The sequence below is a fragment of the Panthera pardus genome, unplaced genomic scaffold (genome assembly GCF_024362965.1).
Source record: "Panthera pardus isolate Hobbes unplaced genomic scaffold, ASM2436296v1 HiC_scaffold_11, whole genome shotgun sequence".
Taxonomy (NCBI): domain Eukaryota; kingdom Metazoa; phylum Chordata; class Mammalia; order Carnivora; family Felidae; genus Panthera; species Panthera pardus.
The window spans coordinates 60,067,755-60,087,029 of record NW_026526666.1 but is presented as its reverse complement, the minus strand read 5'-3'; the positions used below and the strand labels follow the sequence as shown (position 1 = coordinate 60,087,029).

General features: G+C 38.2%; 1 protein-coding gene across 18 annotated transcripts in view; it reads right to left on the bottom strand.

Moving 5' to 3' along the window:
* Positions 1–19,275, bottom strand: part of DAB1 (DAB adaptor protein 1) — a 1,127,727-nt gene that overhangs the window by 600,602 nt on the left and 507,850 nt on the right. For all 18 annotated transcript variants that reach the window (XM_053894818.1, XM_053894792.1, XM_053894788.1 and 15 more), the window contains one exon: positions 3,827–3,900. The gene's annotated coding sequence lies outside the window, so the exon portion shown is untranslated. The remainder of the gene's footprint in view (positions 1–3,826; positions 3,901–19,275) is intronic.

The window sequence follows — 19,275 nt, the reverse complement described above, 5'->3', positions numbered from 1 at the left end:
GCTTTCAATGTCTTCATCACTAGGGACTTCCCTTTTCTAAGCCCAGCCAAAGAGTGGGAGAGTGTCTTTCTAGCTTCCCTCTTCCTTGTTGCCAAAGATCAACACATCTGCCTTTTCATTTCAAAAATTTATAATGGCATGTATTGTTATAAGCAACAGTGGCTAACATTCATTGACAATAGATAACAGGACAGACTCTTTCACATGGACTCTCTCATTAAATTCTTACAACAATCCTATATGAAAAGTATTGCTGTTACCTTAAGTTTACTGATGCGAAAATTCAAGCCTAAAGAAATTGATTTGCTCAATGTTAGACAGCTGTTACATGTTGGAGCAGGGATTGCAATCTAAGACATTCTGCTTTGGAAAGCAACACCACAAACATCAAACATACCAGATAAAGAGAACTGCCATGTGGTTAAGAACACGTTTAAGGTTTTTACAGTTGAACCCCCTGGTGTCAAGAATCTCTTACTTCCATCCAAGTTGAAGAATGTGTGGTTTTATCAGGAGAGGAAAAGTAAAAGGGTAAACAGGATCTGAGAAAATCAACAAGTTGGCAAATAGGAGACACTAGGAATTCTAAAAGGAGGAAAAAGAGGAGGAAGACTGGCGAGAAAAATTTTTCTTGTCTTATTACTATCTCACCATGATGACACCATGGCTATAAATGAATTCAAATGGACACATCTAGTTAACGCAAGAAATACAGAGCCAACGGCTCAGTTATGTCAACTGATGGCTTTCAGGCAATTTTTAAAGGTAAGTGGCCTAAAAGCTCCAAAAGAACACCAAGGAATGGGGACAGTGGTTTTAGCAACTATTCAGAATTGGGTTCCCAGGGATGCCTTCTCTGCATGCTTAGGGTGGGTCACTATAGGGTTGGCTGATGAGAACAGGCAGACGGTCCTTCAAGTCTACTTTCAGGAGACACCAACAGCACAGAAGCCTTGGAAAATCACTGAGTGCAAGCTGGCATTGCACCAACAAAACCTGGTTGCTGAGGAAATGTAACAGGTCAAGTGCACAGCTCTCAAACCAGCATCTGTAATATGTGGCTGAGCAGCTATGGTTCCGTGTGGCTGGGAGCAGCTGTTTTGTGCAATGCCCAGCCTCAAACCCCTTCTCACCCAGCGAAGTGTTGCTCATCTTTTGAGGCACCTCCCTCTCAGTGCTGTCTCCAGCATTGCTCTTCTGGGCTTATTGCTGTCTGGTCTGTATGATAATTGCTGACTTCTCTGAGCAACTTGAGCAGAAGGACTGTATCCTGCATTTTCTCACATTTCTATTAATAACATTACAAGTACCTTGGGGATGCTCTGTGGCTTAGTCACTGCATTGCACCCTCCACAAAGTGCACACCACCATGACTATGTGAAAGCCTAGAATTCCTTCCTTTCCAAGGCCTTTCAAAGTTCTCTGTCCTCTGTCCCCACTGACCCTGCCCAAGTTTATCTCATCATCATCTCTTTCTAGGAATAGGTGAATAATCTTCAAATATCTCTTCTGCCACCCTCAATGCACAATTTGTCTCTGCTTCAAAAGGACAGGACTTTCTTGAATTGAAGACAAGCTCTTAGGACTGCTCCCAGAGGTGAACTTCCAGGGCTCCAACTTCCTCCAAAGCTATGCTTCACATTTTTTTTTTTTAACACCCGGGCATACTTTCTCCCAAAAGCAGTGCTTCCTTCTTTGGCTTGTTGATTCACCCTTCCTAATTGAACAAGCCAAGAAAATACTTCAGAGCCTTTTAACTTTGACCCACAGAGGAACACAGACCACTGAGCAGCCTTAATTTTTAAAAATCAAGACTTTCAAGACAAAATGTATCAATAGGTGTTATACATACCTGTATATTTCTACCATTCAAAGATCTTTTGGGCACATTGTCCTTAATAATCACATAAGATAGATATCATTGTTCCCATTTTATAAATAATACAACAGAGGCTTGGAGCACTGTGATGGCTTGTGCAACATCTCAGTCGATTAATGGCAGAGTTCAAGAATAAAACCTTGCATTCCCAGTCTAGGTAAGGCACACATCTGAGAAAGCTTCTACTCCATTATTCTGGGGGTTTACTGATTTTAAACTTTTAAGTCATCACATATCTATATATTTTCAACCTCTGTCTATAGGCAGAATGCATTAGAAAGATTTATTGGACAGGCAATCTAGAAAAGATGACTGTTTTCAGAAGCTACTGCTCCCCCCGTCCTCCTTAGGTAGAAAACCTTAATTTGTCTTTCCAAATTCACTCCCCCTCAGAGAATAGCTTTGTGGATGGAAAAGCAATAATAAAAGACCAAACTCAGTCCAGCTGCAAATGATCAGTCTCTTCTCTCCATTGTGGTAAATCACAGGCTTCCCCCAGGTCTGAAGTTGCTTACATGCTTGGGGAGCTGGTCTGAATAACCTGGCCAGCTACAGGGGAGAGTGCTTCCCCCACCTCCAAACCCCCATTTCTCATTTAACTCTACTCATTAGAGGAGGCTAGGGCACAAGCCAGGTTAACATGTCAATAAGTCACCAAGGAAATGCAAAAATTGACAGCTGAGGAATCCCAGCTCCCAGCCTTCTCCACTACAGAAACCCTCACAGAACAAGTTTCTCAGCCTCCTTGCCAGGTCACTTAAATGAGGAGTGACATTTGAGTCCCTGAGAGTAATTAATTTCCTCTATCTCCAATAGTACCTCATATTTTTAATGAATTTTTACAAGTCTCAGATCCTCCAGCCTCTCAGCTCCCTCCCCAGTCCCGCTGTTGTTCCCCAAGGTCCCATAACGAATAGCTCCTACTCCTATTTGCCTTGCAAACTCACATAAACTGGAAATGATAAATACATTATCTGGGCTTTTTAACGGACCATTGTTTAATTTTCTATGCCTGTCTGGTTGGGGAAGAGATGAATATTACCTTGTGGAGAATAAGATTTCTATTTCATTTAAGGGGGGTTGGGGGTAATCTATGGCAGGAAAGCAACACTCTGTTCATCCTAATAGGCAGTGCTAATTAAAAGTGTTCAGAAGGGACATCCATCTACCAGTCTGTGATTCATTCAGCATTATCCCTGGTAAACAAGAAATAGATACTGCAATGAATGCTTCTAATTTGTCAAAAGAATAGGCATTTTCAATTGTGTCTTCTTGGCTCCCCGTATGAAGTACAGATTTCAGTGTTGCCATCATTTAAAAGTTTAGGACCTCAAAATAATAGTACTTGCTCCTTAAGCTCGTAAATCTCCGAGTCTGTTTTCAATGTAGAAACATTTATCTTACATATGGTTTGACTTTAGTTTCAACAATTGAAAATGGTTCCTTCTGTTGGTAAATATATTGAAACAGAGGGCATTTGAGGAGAGCTAACATAGTTGTGTTTAAAAGCAAACCATTTGATGGGTATTGAGGAGGGCACCTTTTGGGATGAGCACTGGGTGTTGTATGGAAACCAATTTGACAATAAACTTCATATATTGAAAAAAAAAATAAAAATAAAAGCAAACCATTTTGAGACCACCTACTGGGAGAGGCTAAAACCCAGGCAGGAAAACTTAAAACTCCTAATGACACTTCCTAGATAGTTAAAGAAGAGAAGAAAGGGAATCACTATTCCCTTTCTCTAAGCACAAACACAAAATAGACCAGAGAAAAGTGACCCTAAGCTCCAATTCCCAAAGGCTCCATGAACCCTCCAGGATGTTTTAAGGAGGAACACAAAGCACAAAGCCACACTTGAAGAGGACTCAGAGACACTTATGAGCCATTTTCCCAGAGAGGAAGATTTTCCTCATACCCGTGAGTCAACCAGCCTCAAATATTTACCTTTGTGTTGTGTCAAAGAGTCCCTCAATCATGAAGATTTAGAGCCAGGGTTCACCACCATGTCTTGCCGAAGGCTGAAAACAAATAAAATAAGATGTTTAAGAAAGTAAATAATTATTTAATGGCCTTATTTTTCTTTCCTCTCTTTCATTCAAGAAACATTTCCTAAATTCCTACTATATACCAGGCACTGGAAATACAGAGGTGGCTAAAACAAAAACACCACCACCACCACCAACAACAAAATCAACAAATCAGCCCATTTTAAGTACTAGGCAAGAGGTGTTACACAATGCCCCCCAGGTAGGAGGGAGTCAGGATACATGTGTATGTGCCTAAAATGTGTGTGTACACATTCATGTGCATATCTACACATGTGTAGGAATTATTAAAGAATTTCTCCAACTTCTAATTCATCTGACTCTCTTAAAGGCATGAGCTCTTGCCTTGATATCAGTAAAGAAGAGGGCACTGGAGAAAATGTCAAAAGTCTTAAAAGTGATCATACACTTTAATCTGTAATTCGCCTTCAGGATTCCTTCTCAAGGAAACAATATGCACAGAGATTATCATCACAATGTTATTTGTAAGAAAGAGACAACTGTTACAGGAATGATAAAATGAGTGTTAGTGTTTGTACATATTAACACATTAAGAATATTAACTCACATATAAAAATAATTTAAAAAAATTTTCAGGATATGAGAAAATATGTAGAATATAATAAAATTACTTAAAAATTTGAGCTCATCCATGTACAAGTTGGTCTTAAAAAATATATCAGCTGCTAACAGTGGCTCATTGTAGCACGATCATAGGTTATTTTTCTCTTGTCTTTATGCTTACCAAGTTTTCTACAATCGTGCATTATTTTCTAGATGGTAAATAAACATACAAATAGGAGTTTCAGGGGCAACATCACCATTTCTGTGTCACTTCTCCACACCCGCGCCCCTCCCCCCCCCCCCCCCCCCCCCCGCCATCAAAATGGGGGACCCCATGCTCCGTAGTACCAATTCCATCCAGTAGATAAAACTGCTCGGGGAATGTCCATTTCCACCTCTGCCTCTCTCTACAGACTTATTAACCCTTACTTCCCAGGAACCTAATCCAGAAGCAAGTTCATAGTCACCACTCAATGTGTGCTGCATGCATGCATGAATGTATGAATGAATAAAAGACATAAGAAATGGAATTGACCTGACAAAAATTACATTAAGAAACATGTTCATTCAAAATAATCAGTGACAATAAAAGTTAAGTTCCATTTGGATTCACAGAGGATGGAAGAAGATGGAAAGCAGAGAGATAACAATTTTTCTGGTAAGACAGTGAAACATAAATAAATAAATAAATAAATAAATAAATAAATAAATAAAAATAAAAGAAGAGCCCATGGTTAAAAAAAAAGAGAGAAAAACTCAACATAATAGAATACCACAGCCTACTGATCTTCCAATATATTCCAAGCCCAAGAATCTGCTTAAGGCAGGAATATTTATCTAGTAACAACAGCCCATTATGGCAACTCAGTTATTTTACATGTGTGAACTTATATACACATACACTAAGTAGACACTTGTTATTAGTTTTAATCAGCAATGGCTGGTTGACTTCCTACTCAAAGAAAAATATAAAGCTAAGGGATAGATTATTATAATGTTTTATTGTAAATGAATTCAATTTAGTTTACTCATAAAACTAGTGAAATATAGCCAGGACATTAAGTTACAGTTATGTTTTTCTGGAGATAGATCTGGTTTGAATCTCATCTCTCTTTTTAAGAGACGGAAAATCTTGGGCAAGTTATTTGACCTTTCTCAGGCTCAGTTTTCTTACATATAAAATGGGATAATAATAACACCAACTTGGTAGGGTTAATGGAGAAAACAAATAAAATGAGAGAAAGCATGGCATTCAAAATTGACTTCAAGCTTATGCCTGTTTACATCAATACTGATCTTCGGTTTCATTATGTGCCATGACATGTGTTGAACACTGCACAAATAGGATTTCATTTCATCCTCAGAATATTTGTTATGAGGAGGCACTATTTTTCCACTTTATAATCCTTTTTATTTCTGTAATGTTGGTAGTAATGTCCCCTCTTTCGTTTCTCATTTTAGTAATTTGTGTCTTCTCTTTTTTTCTTAATCATTCTAGCTAAAAGTTTGTAAGTTTTGTTGATCCTTTTGAAGAATCAACTCTTGGCTTTGTTGAGTTTCTCTCTTTTTAAAATAATTTCTATTTTATCTCATTTTTCCACTTTATAGGTGAGAAAACTGATGCCTAATTTTAAACAGTTATTAAGTATGAGTCAAGACTTGAACCTAGAATGTCAGGTTCCAAAGCCTAATCTCATGAACTGCTATGAAAAGAAGGCATTGAATCTGGGTTTGTATATAGTCTTTGTCTAATAACAAAATTCAGTTTACAATTTTGCCATGTCACACCATATTATTTGATATGCTATGGCTTAAACTTTATTCCTTGTCAGTCACACTTAAGTACCCTCCTATTTCTTTTCTTATTAAATATTTCAAGCATGAAGTTGAGCACAGACATAATTATAACCAAAACTTATGTACTGCCACTCAGCCTGGTCAGATATTACCACCCTGTCATATTCGCTTTAAACATTTTCTTTTAAAAATAAACATTATAAATATAAACAAATTATCCCATGAATTCCTTCCCATTTCCACAAAAATAACTATACTCCTAAATTTCCATGCATGCTTTTTTGCTTCTAATACATGCTTTGCCTCCATAAAAAACATATAGCAGTGTTTTGCATGTTTTAAAATTTCGTTTAAATGATACCCCTCAGTAGGCATCCATCTGAAGCTTATTTTCTTAAATATGTTTTAAAGATTTTGCCACTTTGATAGAATTGGCTTACATTCATTCATTTTAATATTTAGGTAATATTTTATTAGGTATTTAGATTGACTTAATCATTCATATTGGTGAACATTTGGGCTGTTTCCAAACTGAGCTAACAGGAGTAACGCTGCAGTTAAACTCCTTCGACACACGTGTATGAGATTTCTCTATGGTGTATGCATCTTCAAAGTTATTAGATGTAACACATGGATCTCCAGTGTGGCAGTAGTAATGCATATGAATCTAGCCTGAGTTCATAGCACTGCCAACATTTGGTATTGCCAGACTTTAAAAGTTTTCCAAAAAGATGGATATAAAATATCTTCTATTATTAGCATGCACTTCTCTGATTACTGGTGACATTGACCATTCTCTTGTTATTTTTATTTTATATTTTTGTAATGGTTTTTTGGCTACTTTAACATATGCCCCCCCCTTTTTTTTTTTTCTATTGAGGTGTTCCAGGGAGGAAACAACATACACTAAACATATAGGAAAGCAGAAATGTCTAGTGTGTCATATGATCATAGGTGTCATGACGAAAGCAGAAGCAGAGGGGGTAATGAAGGCGCTAAGGTGAGACCTCAAGTTCAAAAAAGGTAGTTAGGGAAGACCTTACCTGGAAAATGACATTTAGCAAAGTCCTAAATTTGGTGTGGGCATAAGCCATGGAAAGAAACAGCAAAACGGTAAAATGATAATATTTAATCAAAATATGTAGTGGTACCTCTGGATATGTTATAATTACGTTCTATACTAACCTGCATGCTGGGGATTCAACCCTCTTGCAGTTACGTATGTTCCAACCATTTCTCCTGATCCAAAGCGTGTCTTTTTGTTTTTTAAAAAAAACAAACATATACAATGTTTAAAATGTTAATGTAAGGCAATCTATTAGTACTTCTTTTAAGGTAGGTGCTTTTTTATTTTATTTTATTTTATTCATTACATCCTTTCCTACCCCTGCGTCATAAAGACATTGTCCTATAATTCGTTCTAAAGTTTTTAAAGCTATGCCTCTTGCATTTAATTTACTTGGAATTGATATTCTTTACATGGTGTCAGGTTAGGATTCAGTACATTTTCTGTATATTTATGCATCCTCCTTGTACCATTTATATCTTAGTCTATGATTTCTGCATTGATTTATAGTGATATATTTATCATGTACAAAGTTTTCAGTCAGTAAAGTCTATTTTGGGCTCTAGATTTTATTCTGTTGGTCTAGTTTCATAGTCCTGTGCAAACCTGTTTTACCTTGATTACTATAATTTCACCCTAAATTTTCACAGTTGACAGGGCCTACCCATCTGTCCATCTATCCATATATACCTACATCTACCCTTCCATTGTTATTATTCATAAATATTTGCTGAGACCACAGTTGTGCCAAATACTGCTTTGATCACTGGAGATTCAAGAACACACTAAATGAATATTTCTGCCCTCATGAGCTTACATTCCAGGGGATGGAGACAGACACCAAATTAAACAAAGCAATAAATACAAAGTATGCCAGATGATAAGTGCCATGAAGAAACGTGACATAGGGGAAGATCATTCAGCAGATTATCATCCAGGTGTTAACGCCTGATACAATAAACTGAAAAATCTAATGGGACAACAACAATGAAAAAAAACACTCCTTTTCAATATACACCAGACCTAGAGTTTGCAGAAAAAATAAACAATGCTCATGCTTGGAATCTATTGAGAGTTTACAACTTTGGTGAAGAACCTCTACCCACGAGGGATGGCATATAAAATTGCAGCCTTTCCTTGCCAGGTCGTGACTACATAGGAGAGTCTATTTTAGTCATCTAGAAGGAGAGATGTGGGCACACATGCATGCTGTCTGGTCCTTGACGAATGACACAGAATCAAAATGAGACTATTATTTGTCAGCTGGACAGTATGGAAGCCTGGGACAGACTCTGCTTTTGGAGATGTGGGAATAAGCCCAGAGCCCCCAAACACAGCTTCCAGAAAAACACCAGTGCTTTACAAGTTGTCTGTAGGTATATTACAGCTAAAATATAATATGCACCATTTTTGCTACCTTCCTTAGTTCTTGGAGTAAAAGAGCCAATGGAGAGTTGCTTTTTCAAGGATTTTTTTTTTTTTTGCCAGTTTTTCCATCTTTGGCAGTTATCATTGCTACTCCGTATGAAACTTAGTATGTTTTCTTATCAACACAATGGGCCCTGTGTGAAACTGGACAAGTTATTTCACCCTTCTGAATTTCAGTCTCCTCACTTTAAAATGAGATAAGAATACCTAATTGCAGAATTGTGATCACTAAGTACTATATTGAAAGACCCTGGTATTGTGTCTGCTATGTGGTAGTCACGGAACAAATGGCAGGCCTTATAATTAAATTGTTTTACAAATAATTCTATGTATTCACCAAAGATCTCAAAGACATGCCCAATTCCTGGTATCTGCCTGGAATCTAGAATCCCTATCTAGAATCCCAGGCGCTCTGAGCATACAGAAGGTAAATACATAAATTAGGACCACAAGTCCCAGATTTGGCCCTAGCACTTTATCATCGCCAACACATGAGGACTGCTTATGTCCCGCCACGTGTAAACAGCATCAACAAGTTAGGGCTACTTCATTTGCACAGCCTCCCAAAACTCTACAGCCAGTTGGATAGGGGTGGCCTAGATGGGAATACACTCTATCTGCGATGAACACAGCGGGGTTTCCTAATTTGCATGCAGCCAATCATAACAAAGGTAACATCCCTAAGGGAGCCAATCTCAGTAAAGGGGTTCCTACTACGGAGTGAGAGGATCCTGAGCTTGCATAACTCCCACTGCAGGACCCCCCCACCCCACCTTCCTCCTCCTAATGTTCCAGCCAGTCTCTGACTAGAGGTCTGGAAGTTGTTCGGACAAGAACCCTCATGCTAGATGCAACCCACAGTGACAGTTTAGTGGCAGCCACGACAGTGGCAGCATCCATACCCACAGGGCAACTAGTGGGCCGGCAGAGTTACCCCCTAAAGGTTTAGGGTACTGTGACCTTTGACCTCTACTCCAAATGAATATGTTTCTGTGTGTGGTGTAATTAAACATTAATAAGAAGGAAGGTTTAGTCAAGATAGATTAAACACTTTTATATTGGATACTTCTTTGCTATGGGTGAGTAATTCTATAATAAATATAAATAATTGGCAAAAATATCTCTCGTTGGGTTCTGCTTGGTACATCAAAGACGGCACATGAATATCATATAGGTCACAAGTCTTTGACACTCCAGTAGCTTTGACAGACTGATTCACTTCTTCATTTATCCATCTATCCATCTACCCATCCATCCACCCTTTCCTTCTTTCATTCAACAAATGCTTATTGAGCTATGTTATATTCTAGGCATGGTTCTAGGCCCTGGTGATATAATGGTGCTCACAGTTAAATGGGGACAGGCAAGCAAATAATGACATGAGACTATGAATAATTCTCAGATGAGAAAGTATTGGCTGTTAAGAGAGCACAGATGGGGGCTGTCTGAGAAGGAAGTCCATGTAGTTCACATTAAAGCCAGTTAAAAAAAACCAAACCAAACCAAATCAAACCAAATGAAAACTTCAGTACTACTGTGCTATTTGTTCCAACGACTCTGGGTCATCTGGCATCTCTCACCCTTGCTCCTGCATCTTGCAATGTTCCTGCGGCTACTGTCCATATCAATCTTCTCATCACGCTCCTTGCTTTGCTCTTGGTCTTAATGGACTATGGGCTTTTTCATCTGTGACTTTCAACACTTCTGTATACATTGCTTTGCCTCATTCTCTAACCTTCACATTCTGGGAAGTTCAGGTAATACACTGGCTCAATTCTCTGGGAGGCCAACTCCCACCCCTTTCAGCCTGATGAAGCAGCCTGTCTCTTGAATAAATTCTGGGGAGGCTCCCAAGCAAAAGTTCCTTTGCCCTAAGACCTGATATCTCCAGATGCCCCTGGAGGCACAAGTACCCAGCACGGAGCTGACTGCCATGTGTGTTGATGGCTAAAATTAAGGGCAGCAGGGCAAAAGTGGATCTGCTGATACCACAGTTAGACAAGCTTGCACTGAGGCTGTAAAACATCCTTGGAGGAACACACCAGTAAATTGTCCCACTAATTAGTTTATTATTTCATTGGAGAGATCAAATACATAAATAAAATTAATAAACCCTGCAAAATAAGTGCATCACTGGAAATAAAAGTATTTCTCAGGTCATTGCCTTAAACACAGACATTACATGCTAGAATAATGTTAACACAAGAGAAGCAAATCGTGCTGCTTTGCGGGCTGGAACGTATCAGCAGCAGCTGGAGGTTGGGGAAGGGGTGGGTGCTGAGTCTTGGGATGGGTCAGAAAACATGGATGGTGTTCTCTACCCTGTCACTACCTACAGGGTGACCTTGATCAAGTCAATTTCTCCCCTGCTCCTACTAATGAGCTCAATTACTCGTCAGTAAAATAAGCAGATTGGGTGGTTCCTGAGGTTTCTTCCAGCTATGACATTTTAAGATTATGGGAACCAAATGAAACCAGACCAGGATTATTATGAACTTAGTCAATCAACAATGCATAATGAAAATGAAATGAAATCTAAGAATCCATTAAAATGTGGATTTGGAGGGGCGCCTGGGTGGCTCAGTCGGTTAAGCGTCCGACTTCAACTCAGGTCACGATCTCACGGTCCATGAGTTCAAGCCCCGTGTTGGGCTCTGGGCTGATGGCTCAGAGCCTGGAGCCTGCTTCCGATTCTGTGTCTCCCTCTCTCTCTGCCCCTCCCCCGTTCATGCTCTGTCTCTCTCTGTCTCAAAAATAAATAAACGTTAAAAAAAAAAACTTAAAAAAATGTGGATTTGGAAGGAACTTAGATAACATTTAACCCAACATTTACTTTATAAATAAAGAGAGCCAAGGACAGAGTTTGCATTCACTGAGGGCCTATTATATGCCAAAACAAACAAACAAACAAACAAACAAAACTATGCTAAGGATAGTCACACACCAACCCCAAGAAACATAAGCTCAGAGAATAAAATGTGGCCAAATCCACACAGAAAACACCAAAATGAGGTTTCCTACTCCCTAGATGAAAACTTTTCTGCCAAACTGTGTTCGACTCCCTTGTCTCTTATTGGGACCCCAGGCCAGTTTGTTCATTGCCTGGCAGGTCACAGGACTCCTCAGAGATACCATGGGTGGTGGGTCTGTACTCATTCTTGACGATTATAGTGACATTCCAAATTCTGCTCTCCCTCTGCTAATACTGTAACATAACTTTGCAATTTAGAGTACCTGTTGGATATTGAATTCAACCCTCTTAAGTATTTGAAGAAAATATCATTAGATCTTAAAGATATATAAATAGACTCTCAGAGATAAGAAAGGGCTTGTCCAAAGTCCCACATTAGTAAGAGGCCAAGATGGAATGCAAAGGATGTATGACCTCAGATCATCAACTTTTCTACTAAACGTCAATAACTTGAACACTTATGACTCATTTTTTTTCTGATCTCATTACACTGTATGATACCCTACTTTGTTGATTATACATTTTAAATTATCTGTGGTAATGAGTGTTGAATATCTTTCCCTCCCCAAATTTTCTACCGTATGGTTTTTAAAAACCACAACCCATTATTCAATGTTGAATAGAAGGCATATTAAGACACATCTCAGAATATATAAGTAACCATTGCTGGGGTTAATTTATATTATTTTATAGTATGCATGTGATTAATCCTCATTAATATGAAAATCTCCTTTGTTGGGGTGCTATGTACAAGTTTAAATGGCTAATTAAAATAAACAAGAACTGAGAGAGAGCAAAGGCTGAAACCAGAACTTGTGTGCAATTCTCAAAGGTCAATTTTTAATATAAATGTAAATGCAAGTGTAAGTTGATAGGATGGGGGTGGGGAGAAAGTAAAATCCACGAAGTCTTAGAGTCCAAGAAGAGGCAACATAGACTAGTGAAAACTATACTCCTCTGGAGTGAAATAGATATCGTTCTGCAACTTCTGTGTGAATTGGAAGCCCCTCAACCATTCTGAAGCTCAGTATCCCCTTCCCCAAAATGAAGCTATTCTGAGATCAAATGAAAGAATGAATGTCAGCCAGGGCTTCGTACATGTAGCATTTGTAAGCATTTGTACCAAATGTAAGCATTTGGTAGGTCTATTATTAGGCCCCTGAGTCACTGCCTCCACATCTTTAGTTGATCTAGAAAATATGGCTTTGTGAGAACAAAGACAAGTTGATGTAGACAAAGTAAAATGTTGAGTTTTTAAAACCAATTTTTCTCTAATATATATAAGAAAGAAGCCATACATAATGTATTCAACTAACTCTAAGATTTATAAATTGTGAACTATAGACTCTGGAAATTTGGGCTCCTGGCATATTGTAGATATATTTGTCTTTCCTTCCGAATATATGCAGAGCTAGGTAAATTGCTCCTTTTAAATTATTTCAAGTACTATGCAAACATTTACAACTATAAGGCAAAATAAATCCTATACCATAAACTTAAGACACAGGTTTAAAGAGCAGTTTAGCAATATATAACAAAGCCTTAAAATTTGGTTAAACCTATGACCCACTTTTAGAAATTCATCCTAAATAAATAATTATGGATATGTCCAAAGATTTGGCCATAAAGATGTCCACGCATCTTTATAACAGTGAAATATTAGAAATAAAGAGGTTTGACAACAGTGGTCTGAATAAATAAATTTTGATCTATGCATATTATGAAGCCATTAAAATGATAATGAAGAAGAATATTTATGCCATTAAAATAAATTCCTAACATTTTAAGTGGAAAAAAAAGGCGGCAGAATGTAGAAGATGAGACTACTTTTGTAGAAAGTACTTAAGTGTGTAACAAAAAAGATGAAAGAAAATGCCCCAAATATTATGAGTGGTTATCACAAACATGTGGGGGAATTTTTTTCTTCTTCGTGTTTATTTGTATTTCCTAAAATTACTCCCATAATTATTTTTAATTTAGAAACTACTGATCCTCCCAAATGTATATTAAAATCATGCCATAGAAAACATGGACACACAAACAGCATTCTGGTAAACCAATTTGAATAGAAATTTTGACAAATGCAATATGTTTATTCTATAAAAGTTAAGCAGGGGTGCCTGGGTGGCTCAGTCAATTAAGCATCCGATTTTGGCTCACGTCATGATCTCACAGTTCGTGGGTTCGAGCCCCACATCAGGTTCTGTGCTGACACCTCGGAACTTGGAACCTGCTTCAGATTCTGTGTCTCCCTCTCTCTCTCCCCCTCCCCTGCTTGTGCTCTCTCTGTCTCTAAAAAATAAATAAACATTAAAAAATTTTTAAAAAGTTAAGCAAATTGATAAGAAGAATATTTTGATATTCTAATAAATAAAAAAGGCATGAAGAAAATAATTAATACAATGAATAGGCAGGTATGTGGAAATATTCAAGTTTAGAATCAATCAAACACATGCAAATAAATAAAATTTGGTGGCTTTTAAACCTATTAAATGAGCACAGTTGAAATAAAAAGACACCAAAAGACAACTATTAAATAATTAGTGTTAGTAGGGAGGTAGATATTTGCATACAGTTTAGGTAGAAGTTTAAAATGGTATAATTTAATGCTATATTTGACTAAATGATCTTACTTTTGGGAATTAAGAAGTGATTTTGCCTTGGGGGATGATTTAGAAATCACTCTAAATACAGAATCTATATTATAAACAAAAATGTTCAGTGTGGCATTATTTGTGAACGGATAAGTGGAAAGATGCCTATCAGTGGGATATAGCAACGTTTTCATTACTAAATAACGTATGGCTATTAAAACAATATGTAAGATTCTAGACAGTAAAATGTGCATGGCTTGTTAAGCGAAAAAGCATGAGTCACAACAAGTATGTAGTGTGTGTGCACATACACACACACACACACACTCACTCATTCATTCACATACGCAAATAGATGGCAAGAAAATACACCAAAAAGTCATTTTTTTTAACGTTTATTTATTTTTGAGACAGAGAGAGACAGAGCATGAACAGGGGAGGGGCAGAGAGAGAGGGAGACACAGAATCTGAAACAGGCTCCAGGCTCTGAGCTGTCAGCACAGAGCCCGATGCGGGGCTTGAACTCATGGACCGTGAGATCATGACCCGAGCCGAAGTTGGATGCTTAACGGACCGAGCCAGCCAGGCGCCCCCACCAAAAAGTTTTAAAGACACTACCTTGGGGTTACACAGTTGGATATTTTCTTCCTTTTTTTTCTTTTGTGTGGGTGTGTATATGTGTGTATGTTTCAAACTTCCTTCAATGAGTATGGGTTAGTTTTATAATGTGGAAAACCCTCTCTATGAAATAAAAATAGAAAAGTTTTTGATCTTCTTGCGCCCTTAGGAAAGTCTAGAGGAGCTAGCCTTCGAAGCAGCAGTGGCTAGAGGAGTATCTGCCCATTTAACTAAGTTAAGAAAGTTGCTGGAGGAAAAACAAAGCAATAGAAGTTAAAGGCAGTTTGCAATCAATTTAAAGTCTGGTAGGAATCTTAAATCAATTTTATGGGGAGCATGTTCAGCTGCAGAAAACCATGCAAGGAAATAGGAAGATAAATTATATTTCTTTATCTTTTAAATGTGAGCTTAGGGAAAAAAAGGAGGAGGGTGACCATAATGAACAGAAAGGCATTAGAATAGAATGTCAAAGCAGGCAGGCATAATGCGGCTCATTGTCGTTCTCCTTCAACTAACTTGTGGAACAGATTGGTGCCATGTGTAAAGGAACAACAAAGTTGGACCTGGTCACTGGGTTTCACAAGAAATGGGCCTTGGCTTCGATGGTATTTGCTGGACAACAGAAACTGGGAGGGATATGCAGGCTGGTCTGTAAGACTTAGCAAATATTTGTGCAACCAGTACATATGAATTCCAATCCCACTTATCACTAATTCATTGCCAATCTCCTTGGGACTCAGTTTCCTGATTTATACATTAAGCGCTCATTTGTTCATTAAATGCATACTGAAGGCTCAACACCAGCAGGACAGCAGGGCAGAACTGTGAACAGGACAAACCATGACCTCTTTTCTGTCTTAGGTTCTAGTGGGGGAAAGCCTACCACACAAAAGTGCAAAGTGTGGGTTCTGGAATAAGGCTCCCTAGGTTATGATCCCAGTTCTACCCTTCAAGCTCCCACTTCAAATACTCTCCCTGCTTGGTCACTCTGAATCCAGCTTTCACCATGTCCCCTGCTGTGACTCTAATCTGAACCATCATCATCTTTCACCCGGATTACTACAATAGTGTGGTTACTGGCTTCCAGAAACTTAACCTCCCCCTTCAGTCTGTTGGCAACGAAGTAGCCAGGCCAATTCTTCAAAAAGAAGATAAAAAGAGAAGAAAAGAGAAGAAAGAAAAAGAAAAATTTGATTGATTGATTTGATTTGATTGATTGAGAGCAAGAGAGATGGAGATCGAGGCATTGTTTCCCATCTTACTCAGTATAAAAGTCAAAGTACTAATCATGGACGCCAAACTCCTATAGTGATCCAGCTTCTGGCTACTGCTGTGACTGCATCTCCTACTATGTGTCCCCCTGTTTAATACGTTCTACACTGCTTCCTTCCAACATGCTTGGCATTCTTCCTGCCGTGGGGCTTTTTGCACTGGCTATTCTCTCTGAAAAGTACTTCTAGATGGCTTGTTCCCTCATTGCCTTCCTATCTTTGCTAATATGACCTTCCATTATTGGAGCACCTTTCCTGATTAATATACATAAGATTTCGGCCCAAAGTCCCAGGGCTACTGTTCTGCACTAGTCCAGGGAGTGGCATTCACATCACAAACAATGTGAATGGTGTCCCTTGGAGTTGGGCGGTGTAGAGCCCAACAAGCTATACACAACAGCTCTGTCTACTGCCATTTCTCCACCTGCTTTATTCTCCTTCATGCTACTTAATACGACCTGAAAGCATTTTTTAGTTAATTATTTGTTTATTGTCTCTCTCATCCCACTGTAACGATAGCTTCACGGGAGCAGTGACTTTGTCTATTTTTTTTTTTTTTTACTACTATGTCTCTAGAGATTAGAACCGCACCTGTCGTGTAATAGGCACGTGGTAAATATTTACTGAGTGAGTCTTTTACTGAGTAAAAGACCTATGGCAAGTTACTCAGAACCTAGGCTTACACTATCAACGTGGTAGCCACTAGCAAAGTGAGATTATTGAGCAGTTGCAATATGGCTAGTGTGACTCAGGAACTGAATGTTGAAATTTTCACTTTGATTAAAATTTTAAAATGGAAGCAGTGTGAAATAATTTTCCACTAAACTCAACTTTACCACGTCCATAGGGCATTTCACTTTAACCACTGCACTGCATAAGATATTGCTTAAACTATTTTTACTTCTTAAAATATTCGTTTTATTTTGTTTTTATTTTTTTAAAATTTTAAAACTTTTTTTAGACAGAGTGTGTGTGTAAGCAGAAGAGAGGGGCAGAAGTAGAGAGAGAGAAAATCCTAACCTGGGGCTCAATCTCATAACCCTGGGATCATGACCTGAGCCGAAATCAAGAGTTGGACAGTCAACTGACTGAGCCACCCAGGCAACCTTCTTTATACTCTTTGAATGTGGGTACTAGACAATTCAAAATTACATGTGGCTTGCATTATATTTTTAGTATACTTTTTATTTTATCTAGTTTCTTCATCTGTAAGAGGACAATAATGATACACCTACCTCCCAGAGGTGTTGTGAGGTTTAAATGAGGCAACGCAGGTAAAGCACATCGTATATAGTGCCTGGTACATTATAGCTGCTCAGTATTGCTTGCCATTATTGTATTCTTGTTGCTGTTATTATTATTTTTCTAAAGTTTTATTAATTTACTTTGAGAAAGAGAGAGTGCTACACATGCGAGCAGGGGAGGGCCAGAGTGACGTAGAGAGAGAGAGAGAGAGAGAGAGAGAGAGAGAGAGAGAGAGAGAGAGAGATCCCAAGCAGGCCCACGTTGTCAGTGTGCAGCCCGATGATATAGGAGTCGATCCCATGAACTGTGAGGCCATGACCTGAACCTAAATTGAAAGTCAGAAGCTTAACCAACTGAGTCATCCAGGAACACCTGTTTCTGTTGCTATTATTACACAGAGAGTACCAGTATATAAAACAGGGACCAGTTCTTATCTGTGCATTGAGGAAAGGTTTCATTTTGACATGTGTGTTGAGATAGGCTCTAAAAGAGAATTATAAATAGATTAAATAAATACTGAGAGGGAAAGTTGACAGGAGACATGGTGGCCAAACATTCCCAAAGCAAAGGACAGGGCCACACTCGGACTTGAGCCTTTCAAACTGACCCCAAAGCCCAGGCTCTGAACCATCATATGATATTGCCTCTTAATAAACCTGTATCAAGTGAAATGGCATGTAAGACTTAAGAGGAGAATCTGTAGATCCTAGAAAGGGTCCATTTAACCTTAAAATAAGCAGTTTCAAAACTGGATTTGATTCAGTGCTTCTCAAAACTCCATGTGTGAAGATCCCTGGAGAGTGTTATGGCCCTATTATTTGGTGTTTGAGAACTCTATATGATAATTTACAATTTTCCTTTTATACTATTATAATTCTAAACATTGACATATGCATATTATAAATCATATGGTTGAATACTTTGCAAATGGGCAAAGCTATGAGATTTCTAAGCCAGCTTTTGTGACTATTCTAGTAATTACCTATAGGGATGACAGTGCTGAACCTTTAATTCAATGTTTCTCAAGCCAGGGACCAAGGACCACAGGAGGCACATTAAAGGTCCACATAATTTTATTTTATATTTTTGCTTTTAAAGGAGTAAAAGCATAACACTTAGCCAATCCAACACTGTCTCAGTAGAATTAGTTCTAAGAAAGGAGATGAGAAGAAAGAAAAGGGAGTATTTTTGATTGGCAGAATTCAATGCAATTTTATTCAAATACCTTGGATTATTCCTGAAAATATACATTACATTCTGTAAAGTGATATGTGCCTAAGTATTATGATTTTCCTTCACACCATTTGTTTATATATGTATATATATATATATATATATATATGCATATATATATATGTATGTGTGTATATTTACATATGAATATGGATTCAAGCTGTCATAAACATATCTTACATGATTATTTGCCTTGATATTTGGAAAATACTCCATATAGAACTTTGGGCGTCATCAAATCATCTGGATCTCCCTGATGAAAAGTGTTCTTAATTTCCTGCTGCACCTGGTGGGGGGGCACTATTCTAATTGGCCTCACAATATACCCAAGGGTTAAATTAATTTATGTGAACCTCACAGCTGGACAGCTGCCCAGACTATATACTAGCAGCTGTTTGACACAATAAACCAAGAATCAGATTTTCTTGCAGCAAAAATAAATTTTTAACAACATCGCCCATTTCCACAGAGGCAGAATACAAGATATGATTTCTGTATGAGATGATTGTGATAGAAGCCTCCTCGGAGGAAGGGTGTCATTTTCTAAGTCAAGGCTCTGTC